The sequence below is a fragment of the Alligator mississippiensis genome, chromosome 1 (assembly GCF_030867095.1).
Source record: "Alligator mississippiensis isolate rAllMis1 chromosome 1, rAllMis1, whole genome shotgun sequence".
Taxonomy (NCBI): Eukaryota; Metazoa; Chordata; order Crocodylia; family Alligatoridae; genus Alligator; species Alligator mississippiensis.
In genome coordinates, this window is record NC_081824.1 from 212,193,021 (window position 1) to 212,215,420 (window position 22,400).

Genomic DNA, 22,400 nt, shown 5'->3' on the forward strand with positions numbered 1-22,400 from the left:
TGGAGCAGCCACACTTCAGGCCAGCAGGGGCCTGAAGGACTGAAAGGTAAAAATCCCCCCACTCCAGGCTCTACCCATTCCCTCCCCCTGCCCCCAGGGCTACCACCCTTGCCCCTCAGGATTCCCTTCTGCCTCACCCCATCCCCACTTACTCGTAGCTGCCAACACCATTTGTCCCAGGGAAGCAGTTAGGGAAGAGTTAACCTTCCTGCCTGATATCTGCCACTATTGCCAGCTGCTGCTCTTCTCCAGACTGAATCCTGCCTAGAGAGCAGCAGCAACCAGGCAGGCACATTAACACTTTCCTGCCTGCTCCCCTGGAGCACACAGCACAGGCAGCCACAAGTAAGGCAGGGGGAGGGGAAGTTCCATGCAGTGGACCACATCTGAACCAGTGGGGAAGAGAGGCAGGTATGGTGTTTACATTAAGGTGTTAGCCTCAATGGCTAATACCTTAGTGTAACACACCCTTAGTAACAGGGATCAGAGATAAACCTGCCCTGGAGTGGCATAACTTTGAGCCACCTGACAAGTGCTTAAAACCAGTTTCAGGTGTTAATCCAGATGTTAAGTGCTCCAGGAACTGCCACCCAAAATTACCGTGTAAAAGACCTGTGTAATTAGCTGGTCCCAGCTAACCAACGCATACTAAAAAATCCTCATTCTGAAGTGCTTAACTACATATGCTAAGCAAGACTTTTAAAAAATGGCTTTTTTAGCAGAAGGCTCATATTTAAGCATTTTAAAAATGACTAGATTTTCAAGAGAACAGAGCACCAATGAGTTCTTTCTCATCAACTTCATCAGGACCATATTATGTGGTCAGCATTTTGGAAAGTTGAAGAACACATTCATCAACAGAACACTCAAATTCAGAAAAAATGCCTGCTTTTAGATAAATATGAATCCTTTATTTTGCCACTTAATGTTGATATTTCAACTACTTTTCATATTTACTATATCTATTATTATTTCAGTCCATTAAATTCCTTGTTTCTAACCATTACCACTACGCTGCTGAAATTCAGGCAATAACTGATCAATCATTTCTCACATTTACTATAGTTAAAATCTGAAAGAACCACACAGTGAATTCACTTTTGGGAAGTATGAAAATGAGATATTTCTCGTAGATCATCATTACCATCAGATGCCCTGGACTTATTCTTGCATTTAACAGAATCAAACCAAACTCCAATAGACATTCCTAAATTCTGCACTCCAGCATCCTTGGTCACATCTCTCTCCGATTACCAAAGACTCCACTAATTTTAAGCCCCCTCTAGACATCTAAAGCGATCTTATACTTCTTTTTTTTGTAACTGTCATAAAACAGGTCTTCTCCAAACTTCCTTCACCAAGGGTCTTGATTCTCTTAATGGAAATGCTGGTCTCTAGTTTCACACAAGTTTCAAATTATTTATATATAAACTACTTTGGACTACTTGAAAAAGAACTCACTTATTTGGGTTATTCAACTGGCTCCAAAATGTCTGTATAGCCTCCAACATCAGCTTTGCAAAGGCTCAAAAAGATTTCTGTCACTACATGTTTCCAAAAATTTTAAAAGGTAAAGAAATCCCAATGCCAATGTAAGGGTAACAAACATATCACTCCAGGGAATAATGGTTCAATGAACATTAAAGATTTTCTTTAAAGTAAAAATACTACAATGCCAAGACAGTGCCTAGAAATTCAACATTTAAAAGACAGAATCAATTTACAAATCACATTTCTGTATTACTTTTTTTAAAATCTATCGTAAGACTTGAGATCCCTAAGAAACGACAATAAAAATGAAATACTGCTGTACTCAGTAGAAATATTCAGTTTTAGATATCTGAAAGCACTGCGTGTTTAGTCAGTGTCACTGTTTCACAATGGCCTGTGCAGGTTTTACAACGCATATTACGAAAAGCAATCCCAGTGTGACCCTAACAGCATAAAAATGGCAAGGAGATTCAGACACGAGTTTCACCTGATGCTACTTATAAGTAAAACGCAAAGCAAAAACCACAACCAACCAATTTCAATGTCATAGTTAACAAAATAGGAAATTAGTTAAATGGATTGTTGAGAACCAACCCTACCTCTGTCCCACTGAATAATCCTCTAGATTCTAGGTAACCAGAAACTAGTGCTATGATCCTCAGACACCAGTCTTTATTATAAGTGATCCATTTGAATAAACTAAGGCATAACAAAAATTTAAGAAATTGGACACTGCTACATCATCAAAAGCAGAGGTGTGAGAGAAGCCAACAGAGCCCCAAAACTCAGCCTGCAGGGCCAGGAATTTGGGGGCAGGATCCACCAATGAAATCAAAGATACAGAACTCCCCTGGGGATGTGTTTTGTCAGCAGCAGACAAAGCAGCAGGGCAGGGTTTGTATTATTAACCCCTATGCCAGTTGCCCCACCACAGTTGCCAAAGGTGGATCTGGATCTGGCCCTTACCCTTGATCTAAATGAATCTAAAGCGATGATCCTCAGCTCCCTGGAAGTAAGTCTGTGGAGAGGAAGAAGCGTTTTTTGTTGTTGTTTTTTTTTTTTGGGGAGGGGGGTACAGATCAAGCCCCCCCCCGTGGTGAGGGAGGGAGGGAGGCAGGGGCTGGGGTACTGCCCAGCCAGGTCAGTGCATGGGACCCAGGGCAGGGAGTGGGATGGAGCCACGGGAAGCTCATTCAGAGGGTGTGGGGAGGGATGACTCCCTACCGCTGCACACATCCCCCTAGCAAGGCACAGGGGGCATACATCCCCCCAGATTTATGCACAGGACAGATGCAGACTGCTCACTGTGGGCTCTGGCCTCTCTCCTCTTCTGCCTTTCCCTCGGGAGCCCTGTGCCAGCGGTGCACCCCCTGCCCAACACTAGGGGCTGTGACTTGTGCCTCCTGCTGCCAGGCAGGCAGGGGACACATGGCTGATGCAGGGCTCCCAAGGTAAAGGCAACAGAATGGAGATCCCTGAGCCCGCAGTGAGCAGCCCGCATCTGCCGCATGCTAAAATCCGTGGGGGGAGGGGCGGGCAGGCACATGCCCCCCCATGCCTCCCCTGCGAGGTCCACACAGCAGCAGGGAGCCACCCTCCCCCCATAACCCCTTATTCAACTGCCCATGGATCCATCCTGCCCATGGACCCATCCACCCTGACCCCAAGTCCCCTGCACTACCCTAGCTGGGCAGTGCTCCCAGCCCCACTCCCTCCCTCACCATGGGAGCTTTTCCTGACCATGTGCATGCGGCATCCCCTGCGTCTCATTCCTGGCAGCCCCAAGCAGTACCCCTTGCAAGCTAAAATGCTGCCCGCCTGCAAGGGGAAACCCAAGGGAATCCAGGCATTTGAGGGCCCTGGCCCCACAGCCAAGAAGAAACCCAGGCATCCAGGAGCCCCAGCCAGAAGGCATAATTAATTATATTTGTCAGAGAACATCAGCAGCTACAACAGCCAAAAAAAGCCGATAACGTAAATTTCCCTTTTATCGGTGCTGGCAACCAATACATCAGTGCACCTCATTAAATTCATATCTCCTGAAAGATTTTTTGTGCGTGTGTGGCCCTTGACAGCTCACCGTAACTTGTTATGCGGCCCTCCCACCAAAATAACTGCCCTGCTCTGGTCTAGTGTCTTGTAGCAAGATAATCAAGGAACAAACACTATTAATAAAAGTAAAGTATGGAGCCAAAAATACTAGCATATTGAACGAGCCCTTAGAACAGAAATATTCTGGATTTATACATTCTCATCTCTTCAGGTCTGCAGAGCACTGGCCTGTTGAACAAAAATATATTTTTCCAGGTACATGCAATAGTTTGCTTTAAGTTATTTCTAAACCAGAGGTAGGCAACCTACAACCCATGGGCCAGACCCAGCTCACAAAGTACTTGGATCCATGTCAGGCCACAGCCTGGAACTTAAGGCCTTGACCTGACCAACACAGCCACTCGTCCTCAGCTGCCACCCTACAGCTGGTCACTCAGGCTGGTTAAGGCTGTCCTGAAGCCTGCAGCAGAGCCTAGCCCTCCCACCCTCTGACTGGCACCAAAACAGCCATCTGGAATTAGCTGACCCTCCAGTTGTCCCATATAAACCTCTGACCTAGAACAGGGAATATCCAGGCAACAGGGCTCAACCTGATGCCAGACTGCTTCTGTTCCCTCTGGCTTGTGCTTCAACTCTGCTGTCTGCTTGAGCTCCTGGCTTCTCAACCCATCTTGCTCTCCAACACTGTTCCCTCTTGAACTCCCAGGTTCTTGACTTGGCTTGTTCCTATAGTCCACTCTTAGACCAACCTCCTGGGGTCCTGACCCAACCTGTACCTGGATTCTGCTCATACCTCCTGAACCTCATTCCCCAAGTAACCCCCAGACCTGGATTCCCACAACCGAGCATGACTATCTGGTCCATGAGATTAGCAGCAAGCAGCTCATCCAGGCACATTTTCCAAACCTCTTGCCCACACCAAACCACTGATCCTACCCATGGCCTCTCCCCCACCCCCTACCCCAATCTCCTAAGGCAGGGGTGTTAAAAATCTGGCCCACAGAACCACATCATCTAGCTCCCAGTGCTGGACCTGGGTCTTGAATTGACCCACATGCCACACCACACTGGCCCTGTGCACAGGGTCCAGAACATGCACTACACAAAGCATCTGACTGGGGCAAGCCCAGGACCTTCCCTCACCTACATGCCAGATCCAGCACCTAAGCTCCGGATCCAGCTGGTTCAGGGGCATATAGCACCAGCTCTGATGGGTCCAGGGCACAAGCCACATGTGACATCTACTCCAGCCAGTCTGAGGAGAGTGCCACATGCAGCACACATGCAGCCCTTAACTAGCCAGAGCAGGCACTGGATCTGGCACTGCAGTAGTGGAAGGTATTTGTGGGTCCTCCTCATGCTTGATCTAGCACCTGCTTTGACTGCACACAGAACCCACCTCAGACCAGCTGGAATGGGTGCCACATGTGGCTTGCATCCCAAGCCTGCCAGAGGTTGCCATGTGCAGCTCGATCCCGGACCACGCTGGATCCCATATGTGCGGGGAGGGTGGCATCTGTGGTCTCGATCTGACCTGTGGGGCCTGCTCCACATTGCTCATCCAGCCCATGGACTGGTCCCCTAAATCACTTACTTGGTCCATAGGGCCAGAAGAGCTTGACATCTATGGCCTAAAGCACATGCCACTCACTATTGCCACTGAATGTGGCCCTCCCCACTGCATTTGGGGATGCAGACTGGGGCTGTGTGGTAGAGGCACACAGTGGAGGTGGCACCAAGTGGCCTGGATATTATGGAAGAGAATGTCAATCCACCACTTTAAAAGGCTGTCCACCTGCTTATTTATTTCAGCTTTTATAAGTCTATTTGACACCAACTATAAAAGTGGCTCAGAGTAAATAGTTGTATGCACTAGGACTCCTTCCATGTTACTTTATTTAAATAAAGTTTGTCCATGTATCTTAGCAAGATAAACTATCTGGTCTGATTTTGTATGAATAAATGAACGATGGCTTGTAGTATCAGCAATCACCATTAAAGCAGCAATTTAATCTACATTATTTCACCTATAATGGACAACGCATAAAACTGCCAACCTGGATCAAGCTAGTCGTCTGTCTGGTGCATTACCCTGACTTTCAATGGAAGAAGACCCTAGAAATCAGTGGCAATGCCTAACTGTCAGCACCCTTTTCCGCAAACGATCTCCAAAAAATACTACCTTGTGGGATCTGTAGACTTTAGAGAGTACATGATTAGTGAAATAGGTGGTTCTGGGTATTACAGTAGAAGAATATGTACTACCAGAAAACACTATAAATATAACTGGGTAGCCAATTGCCCATCGTCCTACACTGCTGCCACTGTGCATCCAGCCATGTGCAACCCTCTCCGCCTCCAGCTCCCCTTCCTCCCGGCTGTTCTCAGGGCCTGACAGCAACATCAGGGCACTGCCACTGAAAGCTGGGTGCCTGCAGTCTGATTACAACCTGGGACTGTTCCAGGGTCAATCATCAGCTGTCCTGGGGCTGGGACTGACAGTCAGCTGATTACTGGCCCCAGCCCTGAATGGGTTCAAGACCTCGGGCTGTCCAGAGCCAGGGCTGACAATCAGCTGACTGTTGGCCCAGTCCTGGACACCTCCAGAGTTTGAGAAAAAGGCATGTTTTTAGATGTCCCACCTCCTTCCTCACCAAAGAACCTTGCAACCCTCTCCATCAGCAGCACATTGTCAACATCAGGATGAGGGCATGCTACACGTTCAATTTATGGCACCATACAGACAAGCCACAATAATGTTCCACATATTTAATAAAATATTCTTCTGTCTGGTTTGCAACCATAAATCAGCTGAACTATTTATGTGACTCTTTATGGTACTATTTTACAGAGTAATTGAACCATAAACATAATGTGCCACGGACCAGTGACAGTGAGGCTAAAGAAGTTGTGAAGGAGAGAAGTTGAAGAGAACAACTGGCCACACATTAAAATTATCGCAGGATACTTACATGCCACAAAGAAGTTGTTGTTTCAATAAGCAACTTCTTTGGAGCTAATCTGCTGTTTTTATCCAGGGATAAACAGATTTAACATCTGGCAAGTTACAATCTGTCATGCAATACTGACATATAGCACATGACAAATGTAGAGGCCTCAGAGACAGCAGGATTCAGATGCTGCTTAGGTGCAGAGCATTGAGTCCTTTCTCTGTAGGTGGTCAGTAATAAGTTTACTACACAAGTGATCAGGGGTTACAGCCACCTTCATAGCACTGTCCCAGTGCTGCCTCTGTCAACTGGCTGAACTGGTAATGGCTCATGACAAACTACCGTCTTTCAACAGTTCTATACCAATGCTTGAAGTCTCTACTTGCCCCCTTTGGGGAGCCAATTGAGAGAATTCAGTTGAGACAAAACTGTGGCCAAGAAGAGTGCAAAGACTGGCTCCAGAAGCAGGATCTAGAGGCAAGCCTATCCAGTCTTCTACCTAACATCTGACTGAGAATGCTATACATATCTACGATCTGCTGACTGCTGCTGACTCATTACAACATGCAAATTAAATGAAGAGGAAAAAAGTGATTGGTAGAATTACTTCTGGTGTCAGATACTACTTAATGACCTAACCAGTTGAACAACTCAAATATAATTAAACAATTATTGCTAATTGTTTAATTTCACCTTCTGTTTTTGAAGCATAGAAATTCTAAAAATTTTCAAGGTGTTCTATAAAGTTTAATGGACATTAATAATAAGCTGCTATTAGCTACAGAAGCTTGGACAAGAAAGAATAAGTCTCAAAACCTCTGAAGCATTTAGAGAAAAGTTTTAATTACCGTGCAAGTGAAAAACTGAATGCAACCTTGAAAATGACCTTAAAAATGACAACCAGATACCTCCACAATGTGAATGGTTAATCTACTATTTGCTTTATTTTTTTAAGGCCCTGTCCCTCAAGTTGTGATATAAAAAGATCCATAGAAGCAACTTAAGAAGCTGACTAAATACACAACAGAAGTGATGAAATAAGACTATATACAACATGTTACTGAATGTTGTGGTAGTCAGTAAAACTGAGAGAAAAAACATATTTTTTCTCTAGACTTAAATGCTCTCCCACTAAGCTGAGACATAAAAATGCAGTTATGATACCCAAATCACTATAACTCTTCCCTGTAGTGACACAATGAAAAAAAATGATAAAAATATTTCTGCGTTTGTGGTCCCAAATTGAACTGATTTACGGAACACATCAGGCTGCCATCTCTCCATCTTCATGTCACTATAGAATAGTAAGAAGGGGTTTTAAATATAACTTCCTATACTATAACTTGGGCCTGGTTTAAATCACAATTTCACATTTTTTGTGATTTTCAAGAAAAATGTAATTTGCAATTAAATGCCACGATATGGCCACTTGCTGGGAAGTGCCCCAGCAAATTGCCATATCATGGCATTTCACTGCAGTAAGAAGACAGCTGCTGTGAGTGTTAGGCTGGGGAAGGGGGGAGGGCTGGGACAGGGAGGGGAGCTGACTTAAAAATGGGAGCAGTGTGGCTGGCCAGCTGGGGGCACAGCAGCTGCCACAGAGCAGAGGAAAGGTTTTGTGGGTAGGTCTTGCCTGACCAATCTCATCTCCTTCTATGACCAGGTGACATATCACCTGGATAAGGCAGAAGAGATTGACATCCTATATCCTGATTTTAAAAAGAGTCTTTGATCTGGTATCCTATGATCTCCTCATGGAAAAATTGGCCAACCGCGGCCTCAGCTACATCACAGTCCAATGGGTGGTGAACTGGCTCCGAGGTCAGACCCAGAGAGTGGTAACTGACGGAAGTAAATCATCGTGGTGCACCGTGACCAATGGGGTCCCCCAAGGCTCTGTCCTTGGGCCTATACTCTTTAACATGTTTATTAACGATGTAGACATTGGTGTTAGAAGCAGACTGGTCAAGTTCGCCGATGACACCAAAATTTGGGGTAAAGTATCCACACCTGAGGATAGGCTGGTGATCCAGGCTGACCTCGACAGGCTCAGAAAATGGGCGGATGAAAACCTGATGACAATCAACACCGAAAAATGCAAGGTACCCCACTTTGGGGAAAAAAACCTGTAGCATACTTATAGGCTCAGCAGTGCTACGTTTGCTAGCACCATGGCTGAAAGGGACTTGGGGGTCATAACTGACCACAAGATGAATACGAGCCACCAATGCAATGTCGCAGCTGGTAAAGTGAGCAAAACTCTGGCTTTAATCCATAGATGCTTCTCAAGCAAATCCCAAGATGTCATCCTCCCGCTGTACTCAGCCTTGGTGAGGCCTCAGCTGGAGTACTGCATCCAATTCTAGGCTCCACAATTTAAAACGGATGTGGAAAAGCTTGAGGGAGTCCAGAGGAGAGCCACGTGCATGATCAGAGGGCAAGAGAACATGCCCTGTGATGGGAGGCTGAGAGCCATGGGACTCTTCAGCCTGGAAAAGCAGACTCAGGGGGGACCTGGTAGCTGCCTATAAGTATATAAGGGGTGTACATCAGGATCTGCAGGAACACCTGTTCACCAGAGCGCCCCAAGGGATGACAAGGTCAAAATGGTCACAAACTCCTCCAAGACCATTTCAGGCTGGACATAAGGAAAAACTTCTTTACTGTCCAACTCCCCAAGGCCTGGAATAGACTGCCTCCAGAGGTGGTGCAAGCACCTACTCTGGACTCTCTTAAGAAACATTTGGATATCTATCTTGCTGGGATCCTTTGACCCTAACTGACTACCTGCCCTTGGGGCAGGGAGCTGGACTCGATCTTCCAAGGTCCCTTTCAGCCCTACTATCTATGAAATCTATGAAAAGAATAGCATCCCCCTTCCCCCACCAGCCTCCATAAGGTAAAGGCAGTGGCAGGAGCTGCCTCCCCAACCCCATCTTTGTGTATTAGCCCAGCCTACCCTGCCTGGCCCTGCACTTTGCTCAGTGTGGGGGAGAGGGGAGGGGAAAAAATCTGCTGCCTGCCTGGCCCCTCCACGGGGCAGCACAAAGAGGCCAGAGCCCCTAAGGAAGCAGTGGGAAGGGGCTGGCCCATTTACCATCAGGCCCCTCCACAGCCTACGGGCAGGGGGCAGCACAAGGGGGCTAGAGCCACTGAGGCAGTGGCAGCTCAAAGTGGTGGCAGCAGCAGCCAGTCGGAAGCCATCAGCTCACTGCCCGCCCAGCCCCTCTGAAGCCCGCAGACAGCAGCCACTGAGAAGGGGCTGGCTTGCTGCCTACCTGGCCCAACCCACCCTGGCTCTAGCCCCAGCCAAGACCAGGAAAGCAAAGTTACCACCAGGTTGGGATGGCCAGGCCCTCCCTCACGCCTCCCTGTGTCCCATCCCCAGGGGGCAGCCGAGGGGGCTCCACACCCTCCCCACCCTGTACTGGTGGTGGGAGGTGAGAGGCAAGCCCCAGCTACAAGCAATGAAGTGGAATCCTACCCTCCCTCCCCTCAGCACCTGCCCCTGCTGGGGGGGGGGGGGTGCGCGCGCGCGGCGGCAGTAGCAGCGCAGCCCAAGTGGGCTCTGCTGGTCCATGGTGCCGCCTCCTCCTCCACGGTGCTAGAGAGAGAAGGTTTCCATGAATGAATGCAGCAAAGGGGGAGCAGGTGGATCCCAGCCCACCAGCGTATCTGGCCTGCAGCACAGCTTTGTGCAGGCAACCCAGACTGCTGCTGTGGGAGTGAGAGGAGAGGCTCTCAGCCAATGGGGGGAGAAAGGAGAAGGCATGATCTGGGCATGCAAATGGCTACCCCGGCCACGATATCAGAGAGCTGGGCCCACAATTTAAACCAGGTCCCTGCTATAACCACATTTGAATATGTAAGCCTCACCTCGGTGCTCGGGAAGCTCTTCGAGAGGATCATCAAGGAGCATATCTGTGGGGGACCTGCAGGGGAGATCACGCTCAGGGGCAATCAGCATGGCTTCACCAAAGGCAGGTCCTGCCAGACCAACCTGATTGCCTTTTACGACCAAGTAACTAAATCCTTAGATGATGGTGTCGCTGTGGACATAGTCTTTCTAGACTTTAAGAAGGCCTTTGACACTGTCTCTCACCCCATCCTCATCAATAAATTAAGTGACTGCAGCATTGATGCCTGCACAGTTGGATGGGTAAAAAATTGGCTGATGGGGTGCACCCAGGGAGTAATGGTGGATGGGTTGTACTCAACCTGGCGAGATGTGAGCAGTGGGGTACCCCAGGGCTCAGTCCTCAGGCCCACACTGTTTAACATCTTCATCAGCGACTTGGACGAGGGGGTGGAAAGCACGCTGTCCAAGTTTGCTGATGACACTAAGATGTGGGGCGAGATGGACACACTTGAAGGGAGAGGCTGCAACTAGATTTAGACAGACTACAAAAGTGGGCAGACAAGAATAGGATGGGGTTTAACATAGACAAATGCAGGGTGTTGCACCTTGGGAGAAGGAATCCACAGCATACATACAGGCTGGGGAGTTCCCTTCTTGAAAGCACAGAGGCAAAAAGGGATCTTGGAGTCATTATTGACTCCAAGATGAACATGAGCCACCAATGCCAGACCGCAGCCAGCAAGGCCAGCCATACCTTGTCATGCATCCAAAGGCGCATCTCAAGCCAGTCCAGAGAAGTGATACTCCCCCTCTATGCAACTTTGGTCAGGCTGCAGTTGGAGTACTGTGTCCAGTACTAGGCGCCACACTTCAAAAGAGATGTGGCCAGCCTGGAGAGGATGCAGAGGAGGGCCACCTGCTTGGTGAGAGGGCAGGACAGGCCCTACAAGGAGAGACTGAAGGACCTGAACCTGTTCAGCCTCAGCAAGAGGAGGCTGAGGGGGGACCTGGTGGCTGCCTACAAGCTCATCAAGGGGGATCAACAGCAAATAGGCAAAGCCATTTTCTCCCCAGCACCACCTGGGGTGATGAGGAACAATGGTCATAAGCTGATGGAGAATAGGTTTAGGTTGGAGATCAGAAGGCAATATTTTAGTTAGGGTGGCCAAAATCTGGAACCAACTTCCCAGGGAAGTGGTCCTCGCCCCTACCTTGGGCAAATTCAAGAGGAGGTTGGACGATCACCTGTTTGGGGTCTTGTGAACCCAGCATTCATTCCTGCCTGTGGGAGGGGGTCAGGCTAGATGATCTGTTCAGGTCCCTCCTGACCCTAGCTACCATGAAACTATCTTTAGTTTGCGTTTCCTGAATTTATCACTGCTAGATATTGGAACACCTGCAATATGTCTACCCTCAAGTAGGAACACGTAGTCAAACTTTACTCCAAATTATAAGGTTATTTTTCCCCCTGAGCTTCCTTTTGGACTTAAAAAAAAAAACAACACTCTTGCATGACTTGTAAACATGAAAGCCAAAGGGAATGTTACCATGCAGTATAATGATTTAAAGATGCGAGTATAAAACGTTTTGGGGTTGTTGTTTTTTTTACTTTTATGGAAATATTCAATATGGGAATATTCATAAACATTCAGTTATGTTTTAACTGTTCTGTACCAGTCTCAAGCAGCACAAAGCAGCCAACTGCCAGATAAACTGCATTCACAGCTACTCTGCTACATCAGAGCACTGCAAATCTTTTGAACTATATAATCCCAGTTTCTCTCCATCCTGTCCCTCAACTTACACTAACTCTTGCATCTACCTTCTTTTCCCTGCACAGACCATCCAAATACCTCCTCTTCCTTAGACCCTACAAATATACCCCCATATGCCTCATGTGTTGAGAAGAGCTGATGGAACATAGACTTTTCAAAATAAATATTTAGGATTAATATGTTTTACCATTAATTTTCTTAAGTGGAAGCTTGCATCAGCAGAGGTCGACAGCTTTTTCTTCAAAAAACCTTAAGACTTGCCCTCTTGAAATTAAAGCCATCTCCCCCAAGCTACTGGTACAATTATCTGAAGTGATGCAGGCACTAAGGTGCATGCTTAACAACCCAGAGGTCACAAGTTCAAGGCTACAGCAGAAGTGTTCACAATGCGGCGGGTCCTACGAATTCTGCTAAATTTCTTTTCACAAGGATGTGAAAAAGAAAGAAGGTAGCACTACGGCTATAGCTACTACTGTCCATTAAAAGACTGCCATTATTTTACGTACCAGTAGCCATCTTTCTTAAAGAAAGACTGTAACCTTTGTCCTATCGTGAAAAATGGATAATTTGCTTGATCTCTACAAGGAGTTATTTTATAGTAGGCTATCTTCAATTGGCTCCTGTTAAAGAAACTTTCAGCTATGAAGAAAATAGTGAAAAACAGGCCTATTAAAATTCCCCAAATCATCAAGTGTAGAAGATAATAGTAGTTTAATTGTTTGGCATGTCTGCATTACTCCATTATTAATAATATATAGATAAAAGCCTCCACACATCTCCATTCCAAAGGTCCAAGTCAGTCAAAGGGTATACTTGACCTGAAAGGGATACAGGTGCCTGCTGAGGTACAAAAGGAACTGTAGCAGAACAGAAGTACAGCCAAAAACTAATGGAAGAAAGTGAAGACTGGAAGGTATGATATGATACAATTATGACAACATTAAAGAAGGGAATGCACATGAGGATACACAAATATATATTCATAAGTAGACATTTTGCTTAGTTTGTGAATATAGGAATTCGGTAATGTGTAGGTGCTTTATTTGTGATGTGTAGTTCTGTAAAGAATTTTGCACTTTAAGAATTTTGTGCTAATAATAAAATAGAGAAGGCTACAAACTTCTCATATAAATGCTTGTTTCGAACTGGCATCTACTACCCCCTACGTGGGTGGTCCCTATCCTGATGGAGCAGCATTACCCCATAAATTTGAGGCTTTTCCTGGACTCAGAAGTATAGGTCCAAATATAACTTCCGTCCATATGGGGGTATTGGTGGCACCTTTCCCCAGCAAATTGAAGACAAATCCCTATTCCCAACTAGGTCCACATCCAGAGCCAGAGCTACTCTCAATTCCTTAGCAGATGCTTCTAGGTCTTTACTTGATTCCCAAAGTAGATGGGAGCCAAGGCAGTTCTCTAGGTTTGGCAGATACCTCCCTCTGCTCTCAGCTCCAGTGACTGCATCCCAGACAGGCCCTCAGACTTCATCTAGTAAATCACCTGATCCATACTGACCACCCAATAGCAGCACACCCATCTCCTTGGGCCTGCTGGTAGAATATACCAACTGTTCTGACACTACTACTAAGCTGACTTGAAAAATAAGTCTTTGATTTTAGTCAATGGGAGCAGAAGAACCCTAAGCTACTGGGCCATGGCCTTTGTCAGAAGGCTGAACAAAATGTCTCCTGCCAAAACTAGGAATTACGCACTTCCATGAGCTTCAGAAAGACTAATATTGACACTTTGAGAGGATTATAAATCCCTACTGAATCTACTACACTATAAGTTGCTTAAGACTTCCCATCAAATAAGAGATCTTCAGGGCTCTCAGTTACTCAAGGTCATCTTCCAGTCCCATCTTTGAAAGGACTCAACCCTCTCCCATCAAAGTCAGGATGCTGAACTAACTGGCACATCTGACTTCTCGTGACTCAGCAGGCATGAATTGTTGTTGCTGTTCCAGTTGATGATATAGATCAGGGGCAGGCAAAATATGGCTTGTGGGCCAGATCTGGCCCACCAGGCCATTTTATCTGGCCCACGGGGGCCCCCCCACAAAATTTAGAAGATTAATATTAATCTGCTTCTGGCTCCCTGTCAAAGATGACCCAGGGGGAACAGGCAGCAGAACACAGAAGCCCAGTCCCAAACCACCCCCAGCCATTTCCCTGCCTTCCTGTCTCTGCACTGCTTCAGCACCACGTGGGTCCTAGCTGCACTGCCAGACCACGGGAGCACAGGGACCACAATAGTACCCAGGGAGGGTGTGTAGGGCAAGTCCCACACGTACACCCCACCATACACGTGCACCTACAACCCCCCTCACACTATCATACATGCAGATCCCCACACTTGCACCCCCTCACACATCCCAGTCACCCTCCCCCCCACACAGTCCCCCACAATCCCCATATATCCACACACCCCCCAACACCTATTCACCCCAATCCACCCCACACCCTCCCCTCACACCCCACATATCCACAGCCCCCCACAAACCTATACTCATCCCCCCAATGTCCCCCCACCCCCAAAATATACAAGAGTAAGACTTCATTTTAAGCTATTATATACAATCACCTCTACATACAGTACACAAATGCATGTAAACCAGGACAAAAATAGTTTTTTAAATCAAATTAATGAAAGATTTAATGTTCACTTTTTAGAATATAATTTGGTATTTTTCTGGTTCTGAGTGGCAAAACACCTTGCTGAAGGGAGTACTTCCAGGGGCAAGGAGAGGGACTGCTGGTGGCAAAGGTCAGGGCTTAGACGGAGGAACTCGTCACAAGATGTCAACCAGAGGGCGGGGCACGTGTCAAGGGGCAGGGCTACCCATGCAACCCTCAACAGCTTGCCAAAACTCGATAAGCAGCCCTCCAACCAAAATAATTGCCTGCCCCTGATACAGACTCTGCTGCTCACTCAGGCACTTCAACAAGGCTTTGTGTTCCTTGTTTCCCAGATTGCTGACTGCATCCATATTTTCCACCACACATAAGCCATGGTCTGGCTCCTCAGTCAGGAAGAAAACAGTAAGCCACACGATGACCTACTACAATTTCTCCAGCTGGTTTTAATCACAAAACATAAAAATTTGTTCAAATAAAAGGAACTACAGTCCACAAAAAATGCTAACCAAGGGCCTCAGCGTTCATAACCTTGGAGGGAGGCAAAGGTCAGCATCACTCAGTTACCTTCTGGAAGCAAAGCTGGTCCCCCTCACAAATTCTCCTACTTCTCCCTCCTTGCCCCACCCTCTCCTTGAAGCTCCTAATAAATAGTGTCCCTTTCACCCACAAGCTGGACTTGTAGACCATCATGCAAGGCAGGCAAATCAGCTAGCAAGGTTGAGGTTTTGGACTGCAAAAAAAGCGAACTTTAACAGGCTCAGGGCAATAGTAGGGGAACCACTACGAGACCAGGGACTGAAGGAGAAAGGAGTGCATGAAGAGTGGTTGTTCCTCAAGAACACGATCCTCAAAGCCCAAAAGAAGTCCATTTCCATGCGAAGAAAAGGTAGTAGAAGGGCTGGTAAGCCCTCTTGGTTTAAGAGGGATATCATGGTCCTCTTGAGAAAGAAGAAAGAGGCATACAAACAATGGAAGCTTGGGGCAGTCCCCAAGGAAGACTTTACAACAACAGCTCACACTTGTAGGGAGCAGATTAGAAAGGCTAAGGTGAAGACTGAATTTAAACTAGCTACAGAAATCAAGGACAATAAGAAGTCCTCCTTTAGATATGCTGGGAACAGAAGGAAAATAAATGGAAGTGTGGGGCCACTACTTAACAACTCAGGACGCAGGAGAAAACTGAACTCCTGAATGACTACTTTGCTTCAGTATTTCACCAGACTAAAGGGAAAATCATACTAGATAAGGTTCATAATGGGCATGGTGGGAATGGTCACCTTCCTACTGTTGATGCTCAGGTGGTGCGTGATCAGTTAGGAAAGTTAGACATCTACAAGTCAGCAGGACCAAACGAACTTCATCCAAGAGTGCAGAAGGAGCTGGCCGAAGTCATTGCGGGACCTCTGGCGAAACCCTTCCAAACCTCATGGCACTCAGGGGAGGTCCCTGAACACTGAAAGAGGGCCACGTGTCCATCTTTCAGAAGAGGAGGAGAGAGAACCCAGGCAACTATAGGCCAATTAGCCTAACTTCTATCCCAAGGAAAATCCTGGAAAAATTAATCAAGGAGTCTGTGTGTGATACACTTCCAGAAGGTCGGACTTGATGATCTGTCAAGGTCCCTTCCGACCCTACAAACTATGAAACTATAAGGTACAATTGTGAAGGACAGCCAACATGGCTTCAGTGCAGGCAGGTCTTGTCTTACGAATCTCATCTTATTCTATGACCAAGTAACTTGCCACCTAGATAAGAGAGACAAGGTTGACACTATATACCTAGACTTCCAAAAGGCCTTTCATCTGGTATTCCATGATGTTCTCATGGGAAAATTGGAGGATTCAAGTGAGGTGGGTAGGAAGTTGGCTGCAGGGTAGGACCCAGAGAGTTTTAATGAACGGATCTGTATCGTCCTGGCGAGAAGTGGCCAGTGGTGTCCCTCAGGGGTCAGTGCTTGGTCCAGTGCTTTTCAACATCTTTATCAATGATTTGGACATGGGGGTGAAGAGCTCACTGGCAAAGTTTGCAGAGGACGCCAAGTTATGGGGGAGCGTGGTCTCGCATGAAGACAGACTGCAGATACTGGCAGACCTAGACAGGCTGGCAGGCTGAACAGATCAGAACCAGATGAAGTTCAACACTGTGCTGAGTGCTGACGTGTGAAGTGCTCTATCTGGGGATGAACAACCCCCAATATACTTACAGGCTCGGTGGCACCAAACTGACTAGCACCATGACTGAAAGGGACGTAGGGGTAATAATAGATCATAGTATGAACATGAGCTGTCAGCGTGATGCTGTAGCCAGTAGGGCAAACAACACTTTGGCAAGCATCAACTGATGCGTCTCAAGCAAAACCAAGGAAGTGATTCTTCTGTTTTACTCAGCATTGGGAGACTGCAGCTGGAGTACTGCATCCAGTTCTGGGTGCTGCACTTCAACAAGGATGTGGAAAAGCTTGAGAGAGCTCAGAGAAGAGCCATCAGTATGATCAGAGACTTGCAAGGCAAGGCCGAGGGATTTGGGCCTCTTCAGCCTGAAAAAGAGAAGGCTGAGAGGGGACTTGGTAGCAGCCTACTGCTACATCAGGGGGAAAAAAAAAAAATAAAAATCAAGGGCTCAGCAAACAACTGTTCACCAGGGCACCCTTGGGGAAAACCAGGAGTAATGGCCACAAACTCCTGGAAAACCCTTTCAGGCTTAACACTAGGAAAAATTTCTTCACAGTTAGGGTGTCGAGACTGAGGAATAAGCTCCCTCCAGAGGTGGTACAATCACTGACCCTGGAAACCTTCAAGAGGAGACTGGACAGTCACCTCGCTGGGGTCACCTGACCCCAGTTGTCTTTCCTGCCAAGTGCAGATGGGCTGTACCCAAAGATCTTGCGAGGTCCCTTCCAGTCCTTTACAATCTATGAAATCCTGTTACAGTTTCAAAAAGTATTGGGTTCATTTTAAGAACATTTATGAGAAATAAAAAATAGAAAGACAAAAGAAATTAGGCACACTTAAGTAAACTGGCCATGGTATACTCATACCAGTTAGACTCCACAAGCTGACTGGTGCATGCCACAGATAATTTAGAATCAAAGAAACACAGAAACAACAGGCTTAACTCTACTGTGTACCATCTAGATTCAGTCAACCCTGCAAATTCACTGCTCCCTGCAGCTGGAGGTGCAATCTACACTAAGGCGTATTAGAAGTCTGCTCTTGTTCAGTGCTCCAGCTTATCACTAGCTAAAAAAGAGGTGGTAGGTAAAGGCTTTTCAATCCCTGCATTTATCCAAGAGCAACATGGTAAAAAGGAAAATGGTTCAGCATATCTGAATGAGAGCAAGCAATAATGGATCCCCCCCCATGTAGTTGGGTAAAGTTAGACAAGTCTGTGATTTGAAACCTGATGAAAAATGTTTTCCATTAGAAATCTTGTCTAACTTACCCAACTACATAGCTGGTGCAATAAAAGAGCTCACCCTAAGTAATCCTTGCTTCTTACAAACATGGTAGCATTTCCAGAGAGTCTGCAAAAATGCCATCACCTTGGCTGTGTCTCATCATTTTGCTCAACAGCAACCAATTGACCCTGATCAATTTCACAGAAGTTAAGGATAAACTGTCTCTGCTCAAAAATTTCCCTCAGAATTTTTGGTAGAGTAGTAAAAAAACTGTACCTCAAATATTGTGTACACGCAAAGAGTTAGAAACCTGATAACTTAAGCAAATAAAAGGTAATTTCCCCAAAATATTCAAACTGTTTTACAAGAATATTTATCTCAAGTTTCAGCATTCTTGCCCACTTGTTCCAGGGTTATATCTGGCCAAAAGATCAAAAATATACCCCCTTCCACCAACACCCTCATCTGAAAATAGTTAAGTCATTTTTTTTTTTTAACTACCCATAAAGTTCATCTTTTGATAAAGACCAGACCTGAAAATTGCGAAGGTGAGGATGCATAAGATTACTCATGATTGAAAACAGAGTATTATATTGAAAAGTTGATTAAAAAAGAAAGCCAGAAACAACAAGCCAAGCATCTACCCATGTTGGGTGTCTTTTCGCAGGACAGTCTCATGATCGATCTTCCCCTGTTGCAATCAAACAACCCGTCTCATATATTTCAGAAACATCCATTTGTGTCATATGTTGTGTAACCTAAGTGCATATGGTGGGAATATATTAACAACAACAAACACATAGTTATAGCTTATAGCTGTGTTTAATTCCAGTACAATGCTAATGTAAGAGATACAGTATAGAAAACGTTTAGCAACTGGCACACCCACATGCCTCTGAAGATTGGGGATGTCCCTTTTTTCAGGGTTTGGCTGAATATCTCATTTGGAGCAAGTGTAAAAAACAATTTCAGCTACTTCACCAAGCCTGTGAAAGCATTTTCACACTGGTTACCTGAACTGATGAAATCAAGAAACTAGCTAATCCACATACACCTCAAAACACACCCTATGTATGCTGTCACCCTGCTTTGCTACTTGCAAACAGCATTTAGCCAGCTCTCCTTTGCAGAGCCTGACACTTTTTAGGACTTCAGGCAAAGGTACAAATGCCATGCCCTCAGGCTGCTGAACAACACAACAGTCATCTACAGGAAGTTTTCTGGGCTGGACTTGGTTTGGCATTTCTCACCTTTCCTGCCCTAGAGGTGAGCACTGGATGAGAGGACACTGGGGAGAAAAAGGAATTGAGTTCATTAAGGGAGGTATTCAAGAAGACAGAGCTATAGAAGAGGTGAAGACAAAGGATCAGACAGTGACAGGAAGAGGAACTCTGATAAAAGGAGGGATAGGAATGAGCACCAGAGGGCAACAGTGAGGGAGTAAAAAAGAGAAAATTTCAGCATAGTAAAATACAAAGAGTGTCTCAAGAACTGAACAAATATAAAAGGATAGCAATAAATGCGGTATAATGCACAGGAGGGGCTGGTGGAAAGAAAAACAGAATCACATATAGAAGATAAAATACAGGAAAGAAGTAGGAGTTTAAGAAAACAACAGAGGTTTCAAAAAAGTAAATACTTTTCCCCCCCCCTCTAAATGTCAGTGCAGTCAGTGCACCATCTGTGGTACACCGCAATGTTTCAGACAGTTTGAGAAGCCATTGTTGTCATGCCCTGTTAGTCACAACACAGAGACAGAGCCCAATTGAAAAGCGACCTGTAGAAATTAGAACAGAGAGAGAGATGAAAGCTACAAAGTGAAAATGAGTTCTAATGCTCTGATATGTGAAGCAGACAGGAGCAAAATCAGCAGAGAACAACTTGAAACAGGGAGAGGAAAGGGCAATGGTTTTCATGGCACAGTCCAGGAGAGTACAGAAGTCCCTGTAAATCAGCCCACTGATTGCCCAGAGGGAATCCAGGCAACTGTGACACTGTTCCTTTCTGTTGTCTATGTCACAGGGCAGTTCCACTGAATGGTGCTCAAAGTCTCCTTAGATAATGTTCAAGGGGCACTGGGTCCTAGCTGGAGTTCTCTGCTCAGTGTCTCCTTTGGCACTTAGTTATTTAACCTATAATTTGCACTCCTGTTTCTTTTCCTCATGATTTGCCCACTGATAAGATCTTGCACATTTACTGGCCTCCCTCCAGTTCCTGGTGGCCTAAGGCCATTGTCAGTATATAGCAAATAGGCCTGTTTCCATCCGTCTGTAGTCCCACAAAATCCCAGAACCACCTGATCAACCTCCCCCTAACCCTGGCCAAGCTGACAACTGACCAAACCAGGAAGACAATGCTGCCTGAAGGAAACCAGGGCAACTACAGGGTTGCCTTCATTTTCCCTCTTCAAGTACATCAACAACCAGTTTTCCACTAAGCAGTAGCCACTGGCTCCTTGCACACAAACGAGCACAGTAGGTGACAGCCAATGTGCTATGCTCAGGGTACCCTCTTGGTAACTCAGCTATTAACCTACCCTTGTTCTTATTTCCGCACAACTGGTACCACAAAAGTAATCCTTACAAATTTAGTAGCCTCCCACTAGCCACTAAGGGAGGGGAGGGGGGGAGGTTGTTGTGGTTCTTGTTGGTGGGCCTTGGCCTACCATTACTGTACAACAATCAGGTCCATCTCCAACAGTGGCAGTAATAAATGCTTTAGAGCAGCAGTGCCCAGCCTTTCAGTCCTATAGTGCAGATCCAGCCTGTGATTCCAATCTGGCCTGCCCCCTGGGGCCTGATATGGAGCATGGAGTCCACCCAGCACATGCCTCAGCCCCACATGCGAGATCAGGCTTCACACCAGTACAAAGGGCTGTGTCATCTGGCCCACAGGGCTTGGAAATTTAGTGGCAGGAGAGCAGTAGCAGTTAATACTGCCAGCACGGTGTGTTACTTTGCACTAATACTACCACCGGTTTCTTACTTCCAAACCGAGGGGCCCATAGGCCTGATTACCAGGGATCCTTGTTTTCACTGTTTAAAATCCCAACTTCTCTGATAAAAATCTCAACTTCTCCGATTTAAAAACCTAAACATTTTTTCACGATTAAAATGAAACAACTATATATACAGTCTCAGTTGAATACTGATTTTTTTTTATTGATATATTTACAATTTTAAAGGAATTTGGAAACCTAACAGTGCCTCAATCATTATAACAAATTAAATTCTAAATATCTATATTTGGGGATTTAATTTTGGGTTTTTTTATCATGGCAAATGAGAGTTCCTCCCTGCCCCCTTTGCTCAACAGGACATGGGTCCAGCTGAAGGCTGTACCCTCCCCTGCTTTTTGGCACTAAGCAGCCCTGATATGCCAGTGCCCTGACCCTGCCCATGCTGTTGCTCATCACTCCTGAGCCCCAGCCCCTCAGCCCTGTTGGTGTCCCTCACTCCCAACCCACAACCCCCTGGCTGTGCCACTGCCCCTCACTCCCAAACCAGAGCCCTCCCAGCCCTCCTAGCGTCCCTCACTCCCCTCTGGTCCTAGCCCAACAGTGTGAGGAAGGCTGGGTGTGAGCACAGGCAATGCGTGGAGGGGGTGGGGGTTCATGTGCCCACCAAGATTTCTGCACCCACAGCAGGGTGCAAGACTGCAGCCATGCCGGACCGGTTCCAGGCAGAAGCCACCTCCACGGCCCAGTAAGCAGGAGCCCATGCAGGAGGGAGCACTGCGCTACCATGGCCACCAAGGTGAGGCATGCCAGTGGTGATAAAACAGAGTTGTGCCTCCATTGCTGCTGCATACGCAGGGGGCACCTCACCTTGACAGCCACAGTGCTACAGCGCTCCCTCCTGTGCCAGGTCCCGCCTGCTGGGCCACAGTCAGCTCCTCTGGAGCTGGTCCAGCCTAGCTGCAGCCCCGCACCCTGCTGTAAGCGTAGAAATCTTGAGGGGGGGTGAAAGAGGACACCCCTGCCCAGTGTCCCACTCCCTCCAGCACCAAGCAGACCCTTGCAGGCTGTAATTCTGCCAGCCTGGAAGGAAAACCCATGGTTTTCTCCTTTAAGGGGAAAACTCCCTACTTTCCCCTTTAAAGGAGAAAACCCACATTTTCCCCTGTTAAAAGAGAAAATGTGCATTTTTCTGCAGCAAACAGAAAACCCAGATCCCTACTGATGACATGTCTCCACAGGCTGGATCTGGCCTGCAGGCCAGAGGTGGAATACCAC

General features: G+C 46.6%; 1 protein-coding gene across 3 annotated transcripts in view; it reads right to left on the reverse strand.

The window, feature by feature from the left end:
* The window catches only part of USP34 (ubiquitin specific peptidase 34), a 239,073-nt gene that overhangs the window by 207,847 nt on the left and 8,826 nt on the right, over positions 1-22,400 (reverse strand). The window lies entirely within an intron of this gene.